We start from the raw sequence: 10,111 nt of genomic DNA on the forward strand, positions 1-10,111 counted from the left end.
CACAATCCTTAATGAATACCGTTGATTGATTGATGGATTGACTTTTCAGTTGTAGCCTCCTACCATCTTGGCCCACTTGAATCTGTTTTCAGGGAGACCGTGTCCCAGAATATTTCAATCAATCAAACAGTCAATCAGTCGATTAATGGCATTCATTGAACGGCTAACCCCCATGAAGGTCTTGTGAAAGGGACGTATCCACTTCTAAGAATGAATTCATAAAATGTCTGGACTATTTCATCCCGGTGAAAGGATTAACAGCAGGTTGAATCTCTGGATGCTAGGGAATGTATAAATGAAAAAGTTGAATATTTAATCTTGGGAAGTGTATTGCTAGAGAGGATTCATCTCGTTCTGTCCCCAGATATCCCAAGTGAAACTGAGAATTCCTGAGTCTTAAATCTTAATTAGCACGTTCTTAAAAATGAGAAGTTTCATCTCTTCTCCCAGATATCTGGTTCAATTAGTCCAACGAAATGAAGGAGGCATTCTTTATACCCCAGAAAGCACATGGAGGTAACCAGCTGTTTCATGCTGGCACAATTATAAGCGGTGACAGGGAAATTCCTTGCATTTGCTCTGCTTAGTGTACTGGATATTTAGGAAGGAAGTAGTTATTAAAGTCCTTCAGATCTCCTCTTGCTGTGAAGCCACTTCTGGCCAGCCCAATTCCATTTATTTTTTAATTTCTGGATTTTTCTATTTGCTTCAGAGACCTTCCCCTTCTGGGGGCATCCTTCTTCGCAAATAAGAAAAATATTGAAAGTTCTGTTTTGTGGAGGAATATCTTGACCCTGTAGAGCTAAAGCTGGAGGGCCTTGATAGATTTCTAGAATGCCTTAGATAGAAGGCTAAATGATACATTTTCCATCTGGATAGTTCTAGGCGCATGGGGCTGGGTGAAAAGTTCAGAAAGAAGGCTGCCCAAATGGTTTTTATTTGAAGAGTATGAACCATCAACATTAAAGGAGAATAAGAGCCTGGAGTCCCCCTCTAGACGCTAAGTTTGTGGCGGGCTGGGAACCTATCGACCGACTATATTACATTGCACTCACCCAAGTGCTCAGCGTAGTGCTCTGCATGCAGTAAGTACTCAATAAATAAGATTGGTCGACCGATTGATCGATAGACTGCTGTCGCCCCTTGTAGACCGTAAGTTCCTTGTGGGCAGAGACTGTATCTCCCAACTCTCTTGTATTATACTTTTCCAAGTGAGTACAGAATACCGAGTATTGAGAAGCAGCATTCATTCATTCATTCATTCAATCATATTTATTGAGCACTTACTGTGTGCAGATCACCATACTAAGCGCTTGGGAAGTACAAGTTGGCAACATATAAAGACAGTCCCAACCCAACAACAGGATCACAGTCTAGAAAGCATGGCCTAGGGGATAAAGTACAGGCCTGGGAATCAGAAGGATCTGGGTTCTAATCTCCTCTCCGCCACTTGTCCGCTGTGAAAGCTTGGGCGAGTCACTTCATTTCTCTTGGCCTCGGTGACCTCGTCTTTAAAATGGGGATTAAGACTGTGAGCCCCATGTGGGAACAGGGAGTGGGTCCAACCTGATTAGCTTCCATCTACCCCAGCCCTTAGAATAGTGCCTGGCACATAGTAAGTGCTAAATAAATACTACTAAAAAATAAAACAAAAATTGATCGCTTGATTGACATTCACACCTCTCCCCACCCCTCCCAGCTCCATCCTTCCCTCTCCCCACCACGCCAGGTGGTTGGTGGTGGGCTTTTCATTCATTCATTCATTCAATCGTATTTATTGAGCGTTTACTGTGTTCAGAGCACTGTACTAAGTGCTTGGAAAGTACAAGTTGGCAACATATAGAGACGGTCCCTACCCAACGGTGGGCTCACAGTCTAGAAGGCGGAGACAGAGAACAAAACCAAACGTATGAACAAAATAAAATAAATAGAATAAATATGTACAAATAAAATAAATAATATAATGAAACAACAAATGATAATAAATAAATAAATAATGATTCATAATAATTAATAAATAATAAATAGGACTTTGCCAAAGGGTGTTACTGCCTCACTTCATTGGGAGAGCACTGTTGGCATGATGGCGTGATGCAGAAGGGTAATCAATTAATCAATCAATCAATTTTATTTATTGAGCGCTTACTGTGTGCAGAGCACTGTACTAAGCGCTTGGGAAGTACAAGTTGGCAACATATAGAGACAGTCCCTACCCAACAGTGGGCTCACAGTCTAAAAGGGGGAGACAGAGAACAAAACCAAACATACTAACAAAATAAAATAAATAGAATAAATATGTACAAATGAAATAACTAATATAATATAATAAAATAAAACAATAAATAATAAAATAAAACAATAAATGATAAAAAATAATACTAAATGAATAATAAATAGGACTTTGCCAAAGGGTGTTACTGCCTCACTTCATTGGGAGAGCACTGTTGGTGTGATGGCGTGACGCAGAAGGGTACTCCCCTAGGTTAAGGAAAGGGGCACGGAAGGGGACATTTCAAAGAACTACTCAGTCCTGGCCTGTCCAACAGCTGTTCAGGGTCTTTCAGGGCCCGTCTCCAGGACCGACATTGAGGAATTTTAGCTCCCCTCATCACTCTCCTTCCTTTCCCCCCCGCCCCGCCCCATCTCCCGTCTCCCTGCCAGTTTTCTTGGGCGGAAGGTGTTGATCATCTGAGGCCTGACTTAGGAAGAGGAGACCATCTCGTTGGCTGAATCTTCCTGGGAAATGTCCACCCTCAGAAAAAGGCTGGGACATGTGTTTGGCTTCTCATATTAAGCCCTTTAACTTAAAGATTCTAACGATGAATAAATGTCATCCTTGTTTCTGAAATGTATGCTTTATGGAACCGCTAATGATTCTGTCTTTTCTGGGATCTCAACCAACTAGAAGAACACCTTATTAAAAACTGGGTCCAATTTGCAAAGCAATTGCCTGTACGTTTTCCCTCTCCTTCTCGGAAGCACGTAAACTACATCTGCGTTTCCAAGCTTCCCAAAACGTTTGGGCGAAACCGATGGGTCACGCGAACTCCGGGAGCAATCTGGGAGTAGGCAAGACCACGTCTGGGGGGCTTCGGCATTCAGTCCCGCTTGAGCTGTTTCTGTTTCTCCCGCAGCTTTGTAAACCGAGGATTATTTTTAGGAGAAGTATTATCACAAGGGAGGAGGGAGAGGGTTTAATCGCGTCTTCGCTCTCTGGAGGAAAAGGGACATCTGTTTGCCTTCAAACCTCGGCCGGTGACTCCACGTCTCCATGCCAACGGCTGTGGCCCACGACCCCCTGAAGGGTTAAGCTGAGAGGCTCAAGGGTGTCCTGGAGGGAAGCGTGAAGCGGTGGTGTGGAATTGGACATGCCCAAAGCCTTAGCGGCCTCAGTGATTCATTCCTGTTGGCTTCATAATGGTGGTAGTTAAGCACTTACTATGTTCATTCATTCATTCATTTTATTAAGCCAGTCTATAATTCTTAATGTCTGCGGAGTCCCTTAGTAATGATAGCATTTATTAAGTGCTCACTGTGGGAATTAGACACAGTCCCTGTCCCTGAGGGGGCTCACAGTAAGATAATACTAATAATGATGGCATTTATCATCATCATCAATCGTATTTATTGAGCGCTTACTGTGTGCAGAGCACTGTACTAAGTGCTTAGCACTGTACTAAGTGCTATTAGTACAGCGCTTAGCACTGTACTATTAAGCACTTACTATGTGCAAAGCACTGTTCTAAGCGCTGGGGAGGTGACAAGGTGATGAGGTTGTCCTATGTGGGGCTCACAGTCTTAATCCCCATTTTCCAGATGAGGGAACTGAGGCCCAGAGAAGTTAAGTGACCTGCCCAAAGTCATACAGCTGACAAGCGGCAGAGGCAGGATTTGAACCCATGACCTCTGACTCCAAAGCCCGTGCTCTTTTCACGGAGCCATGCTGCTTCTCTCCGTGATCTATTTGGGTTCTTCCCTTCTAACAGCTCTACGAAATCAATAGGTCAATCGGTCAGTCAGTCAGTTGCATTAGAGAAGCAGCGTGGCTCAGTGGAAAGAGAACGGGCTTTGGAGTCAGAGGTCATGGGTTCAAATCCCAGCTCCATCACTTGTCAGCTGTGTGACTTTGGGCCAGTCACTTAACTTCTCTGTGCCTCAGTGACCTCATCTGTAAAATGGGGATTAAGACTGTGAGCCCCATGTGGGACAACCTGACCACTTTGTAACCTCCCCAGTGCTTAGAACAGTGCTTTGCACATAGTAAGTGCTTAATAAATGCCATTCTTCTTCTTCTTCTTCTTCTTCTTCTTATTATTATTATTTATTGAGCACTTACTGTGTGGAAAGCACTGTACTAAGTGCTTGGGAGAGTAGAGTATAACAACAAACAGACACATTCCTGTCCACATTGAGCTCACAGTCTAGAGGGGGAGACAGGCATCAGTGTAAAAAAATAACAACAATAACAATGTTGGCATTTGTTAAGCGCTTACTATGTGCAAAGTACTGTTCTAAGTGCTGGGGGGGGATACAAAGTGATCAGGTTGTCCCATGTGGGGTTCACAGTCTTAATCCCCATTTAACAGATGAGGTAACTGAGGCTCAGAGAAGTTAAGTGACTTGCCCAAGGTCACACAGCAGACATGTGGTGGAGCGGAATTCGAACCCATGACTTCTGACTCCAAAGCCCGTGCTCTTTCCACTGAGCCACGAAATAGATAAATTAATAGATAAATAAATAAATTACAGATGTATACATATGTGCTTTGGGGATGGGAGAGAGGAGGAATGAAGGAGCAAGTAAGAGCGGCGCAGAAGGGAGTGGGAGAAGTAGAGAGGAGGGCTTAGTCAGGGAAGGCTTCTTGGAGGAGAGGTGTCTTCAACAAGGTTTGGAAGTTGGGGAGAGCAATTATCTGTCTGTCTATGTGGTAAGCCCTAAGCACTGGGGTAGAGACAAGATAATCAAGTCAGAGACAGTCCCTGTCCCTCATCAGGCTCGCATGCAAGGGCAGGAGGGAGAATGTTTTGAACCCTCACTTTACAGATGAGAAAACTGAGGCAGATGGAAGTTGACTGCCCATTCATTCCTTCATTCATTCAATTGTATTTATTGAGCACTTACTGTGTGCAGAGCACTGTACTAGGCATTTGGGAAGTCCAAGTCGGCAACATATAGAGACGGTCCCGACCCAACAACGGGCTCACAGTCTAGAAGGGGGAGACAGGAACATGTCTGCTATATCTGTTGTATTGTATCCTCTCAAGCACTTAGTACTGTGTTCTACGCATAGCAAGTACATGATAAATATGATTGATTGACTGATTGATCGTCCAAGGTCACCCAGCAAGCAAGTGGCAGAACTGGGATTAGAACCCAGGTCCTCTGACTCCCAGGCTCTTTCCACTAGGTCCAATAGTATTTATTGAGCACTTACTGTGTGCAGAGCAGTGTATTAAGCACTTGGAAAGTACAATTCGGCAATGGAGACCATCCCTACCCAACAACAGGCTCACAGTCTAGAAGCGGGGAGACACACAACAAAACAAGTAGACAGGCGTCAATAGCATCAATATAAATAAATGGAATTATAGATCTATACACATCACTAATAAAACAAATAGAATAATAAATATATACATATATACCTAAGTGTTGTGGAGCAGGGAGGGGGGGTAGGGTAGAGGAAGGGGGTAGGGGCGATGGGGAGGGGAGGAGGAGCTTAGGAAAAGAGGGGGCTCAGTCTGGGAAGTGTGTTAGTTTGGCTGATGTGGGAAGGAAGGGCATTCCAGGCCAGAGGTAGGTCGTGGGCCGGGGGTCGACGGCGGGACAGGTGAGAACGAGGCCCGGTGAGGAGATTAGCGGCAGAGGAGCGGAGGGTGCCGGCTGGGATGGAGAAGGAGAGAAGGGAGGTGAGGTAGGAGGGGTCGAGGGGATGGACAACCTTGAAGCCCAGGGTGAGGAGTTTTCGCCTGATACAGAGGTTGATGGGCAACCACCGGAGATTTTTCAGGAAGGGGGTGATATTCCCAGAACGTTTCTGAAGAAAGGTAATCCAGGCAGCAGAGTGAAATATGGACTGAAGTGGTGAGAGGCTGGAGGTTGGGAGGTCAGAAAGGAGGCTCACAGGCTTAGCCAAAGGAAGGATCGTGAAATCTAATCCAGGGCCATTCCCACTGATTTATGACTGGCTGTTTAACTTCCTCAGATTTCCAGTTTCTCACTTCAGGGAAATCTGTCATCCCTGACTAAGCCCTCCTTTCCTCTTCTCCCACTCTATTCTACATCACCCTGACTTGCTCCTTATATTCATCCCCCGTTCCCAGCCTCACAACATTTTATGTCCGTATCTGTCATTTATTTATTTATGTTTATGTCCGCCTTCCCCTCTAGACTGTAAGTTCGTTGTAGGAGGGTAATGCACCCGTTTATTTCTTTACTGTTTAAACACCTACCTGTTCATTTTTATATCATACTCTCCTGAGAGCTTAGTAGAGTGCTCTGTGCACAGTAAGCACTCAATAAATACAACTGATTGACTGACCAACTGACCTCCTAGGGCTGTTAGATGGGAAGAACCCAAAAAGTTCAGTGCATTGCACATAGTAAGCACTTAATAAATGCCACTATTATTATTATTATTATTACTGTGAGCCCCTGAGGGACGGGGACTGTTTCTAATTCCCACAGTGAGCACTTAATAAAAACTATTAATGCTAAGGGACTCTGCAAATATTAAGTATTGAAGACTGGCTTAATAAAAGTCAGAGAACTTGAAAAACAAGACTTTGTGTCATGAATAAAACATTGTAACTACCTAAGGCTGACTGGCAAAACTCTTTAAACGAGACTTTCTAGATGTGCATTCAATTCTGCATTATTAAGAGAAGGGTTTTATGTGAAACTCATACTGTTACCAGAGAATGTATTTTTGATTTATTCCTTGACCAGACCAAAGGATTGCCACTTTTAATCCTGCTTGAATGAAGTTTTACTATGTGATGGACTCTGGGTTTTCTGTGTAGGTATTTCTGACTCGTGGCTAGTAGAGGTAATAGTAATAGCAACTGTTAACAATAACAATAGTGGTATTTGTTAAGCGCTTACTATGTGCCTAGCACTGTTCTAAGCACTGGAGTAGATTCATTCATTCAATCGTATTTATTGAGTGCTTACTGTGTGCAGACCACTGTACTAACCACTTGGAAAGTACAATTTGGAAAGAGAGATGATCCCTACCCAAAAATGGGCTCATGGCCTAGAAGGTGATCAGGTTGTCCCACGTGGGGCTCACAGTCTTAATCCCCATTTTACAGGTGAGGGAACTGAGGCCCAGAGAAATGAAGTGACTTGCTGAAAGCCATACGGCTGATAAGTGGTGGAGCCAGGATTAGAACCCACAACCTCTGACTCCCAAGCCCATGCTCTTTCCACTAAGCCACACTGCTTCTCTAACTACTACTCCACTCCAATGATGGGTAGCCATGCTCATGTTGACTCTGGTTTCTAAACTTAAAGATAAAAAAAAAGATCTTATCTGAGAAATCAGAAATAATTTAGATTCTAATACAAACATCCATAACCAAGCTGGAAATTTTACAGCTGCCTTGTCGCTCAGGTAACTGGAAAATATGGGCCGGCACCTGGGCCAAGGCAAACAGATAATAATAATAATGATGGCATTTAAGTGCTTACTACGTGCAAAGAACTGTTGTAAGTGCTGGCGAGGTTACAAGGTGATCAGGTTGTCCCACAGGGGGGCTCACAGTCTTAATCCCCATTTTACAGATGAGGTAACTGAGGCACAGAGAAGTGACTCGCCCAAAGTCACACAGCTGACAATTGGCAGAGCTGGGATTTGAACCCATGACTTCTGATTCCCAAACCCAGGCTCTTTCCACTAAGTCATGCTGGCTACCTGCGGAAGTGCTCATATTTTTTGGCTGGCAAAGTGGGACTGTGACTGTGAGCCCACTGTTGGGTAGGGACTGTATATGTTGCCAGCTTGTACTTCCCAAGCGCTTAATACAGTGCTCTGCACACAGTAAGCGCTCAATAAATATGATTGATTGATTGATTGACTGGACCAACCTGTCAGTGAACTCCAAGTGGCTGGAGCCCAGGCCTCTGCCAGTGAAATGGAGGCCCACCAATGGGTCAACTTGCTCCGGGCAATCTGCTCCCGGCTCCAGCGCTGCCAGTTGAAGAACTGTGCCCAGATCAATGCCAAGCTACACCTACTTATTATTACACTCCCACAGCTGACTGACAAGATAGGGTCCCGCTGCTGGAGCATATTGTCTAGGTTCTCTGCATGCCACAGGTGCTCAAAATTTACCGTGGACTGATTGAAATAGTTTGACCAATCTCCAGATCAGGCTCAACTCGTGGAGGGGCCCACGTCCTCCCCCTGGCCCGGAATGCCCTCCCTCTGCCCATCCGCCAAGCTAGCTCTCTTCCTCCCTTCAAGGCCCTACTGAGAGCTCACCTCCTCCAGGAGGCCTTCCCACACTCAGCCCCTTCTTCCTCTCCCCCTCCATCCCCCCGTCTTACCTCCTTCCCCTCCCCACAGCATCTGTATATATGCATATATGTTTGTATGGATTTATTACTCTATTTTCTTTGAACATGTTTATTCTATTTATTTTATTTTGTTAATCTGTTTTGCTTTGTTCTCTGTCTCCCCCTTCTAGACTGTGAGCCCACTGTTGGGTAGGGACCATCTCTATATGTTGCCGACTTGTGCTTCCCAAGCGCTTAGTAGAGTGCTCTGCATACAGTAAGCGCTCAATAAATACAATTGAATGAATGAATGCCCTCTCTCCTCAAATCTGACAGACAATGACTCTCCCCCTGTTTCATAGCCTTACTGAAGGCCCATCTCCTCCAAGAAGCCTTCCCTTCCTAAATCCTCCTTTCCTCTTCTCCCACTCCCTTCTGCATCACCGGGACCTTCTCCCTTTATTCCCCCTCCTCACATCTCAGCCCCACCCTCTTCTGTCCATATCCATCATTTATTTATTTACTTATATTAATATCTGTTACCCCACTCTAGACTGTTACCTCACTGTGGGCAGGGAATGGGTCTGTTGATTGATTCATTCATTCAATCATATTTATTCATTCAATCGTATTTATTGAGCACTTACAGTGTGCAGAGCACTGTACTAAGCGCTTGGGAAGTGCAAGTTCATTCATTCTCATTCATTCAGTCATATTTATTGAGCGATTACTGTGTGCAGAGCACTGTACTAAGCGCTTGGGAAGTACAAGTTCATTCATTTTTTTATTCATTCAATCATATTTATTGAGCACTTACTGTGTGCAGAACACTGTACTAAGCGCTTGGGAAGTACAAGTTCATTCATTTTTCATTTATTCAGTCATATTTTTTGAGCACTTACTGTGTGCACAGCAGTGTACTAAGCCCTTGGGAAGTACAAGTTCATTCATTTTTCATTGTCAGTCATATTTTTTGAGCACTTACTGTGTGCACAGCACTGTACTAAGCGCTTGGGAAGTACAAGTTCATTCATTTTTCATTGTCAGTCATATTTATTGAGCACTTACTGTGTGCAGAGCACTGTACTAAGCACTTGGGAAGTACAAGCTTGGCTCAGTGGAAAGAGTACGGGTTTGGGAGTCAGAGGATATGGGTTCAAATCCGGCTCTGCCAATTAGCTGTGTGACTTTGGGCAAGTAACTTCACTTCTTTGGGCCTCAGTTACCTCATCTGTAAAATGGGGATGAAGACTGTGAGCCCCCCGTGGGACAATCTGATCACCTTGTAACTGCCACAGCGCTTAGACCAGTGCTTTGCACATAGTAAGTGCTTAATAAATGCCATTATTACAAGTTGGCAACACTACTTGCCAAGTTATAAGTTGGCAACGTATAGAGACGGTCCCTACCCAACAACGGGCTCACAGTCTAGAAGGGGGAGACAGACAACAAAACCAAACATATTAACAAAATAAAATAAATACAATAGATATGTACAAGGAGAATAAATGGAGTAAAAAATATGAACAAACATATATACATATATACAGGTGCTGTGGGGAAGGGAAGGAGGTAAGGCAAAGGGGGAGGAGGGGGAGAGGAAGGAGGGGG

Source organism: Tachyglossus aculeatus, chromosome 12 (assembly GCF_015852505.1).
Source record: "Tachyglossus aculeatus isolate mTacAcu1 chromosome 12, mTacAcu1.pri, whole genome shotgun sequence".
NCBI classification, from domain to species: domain Eukaryota; kingdom Metazoa; phylum Chordata; class Mammalia; order Monotremata; family Tachyglossidae; genus Tachyglossus; species Tachyglossus aculeatus.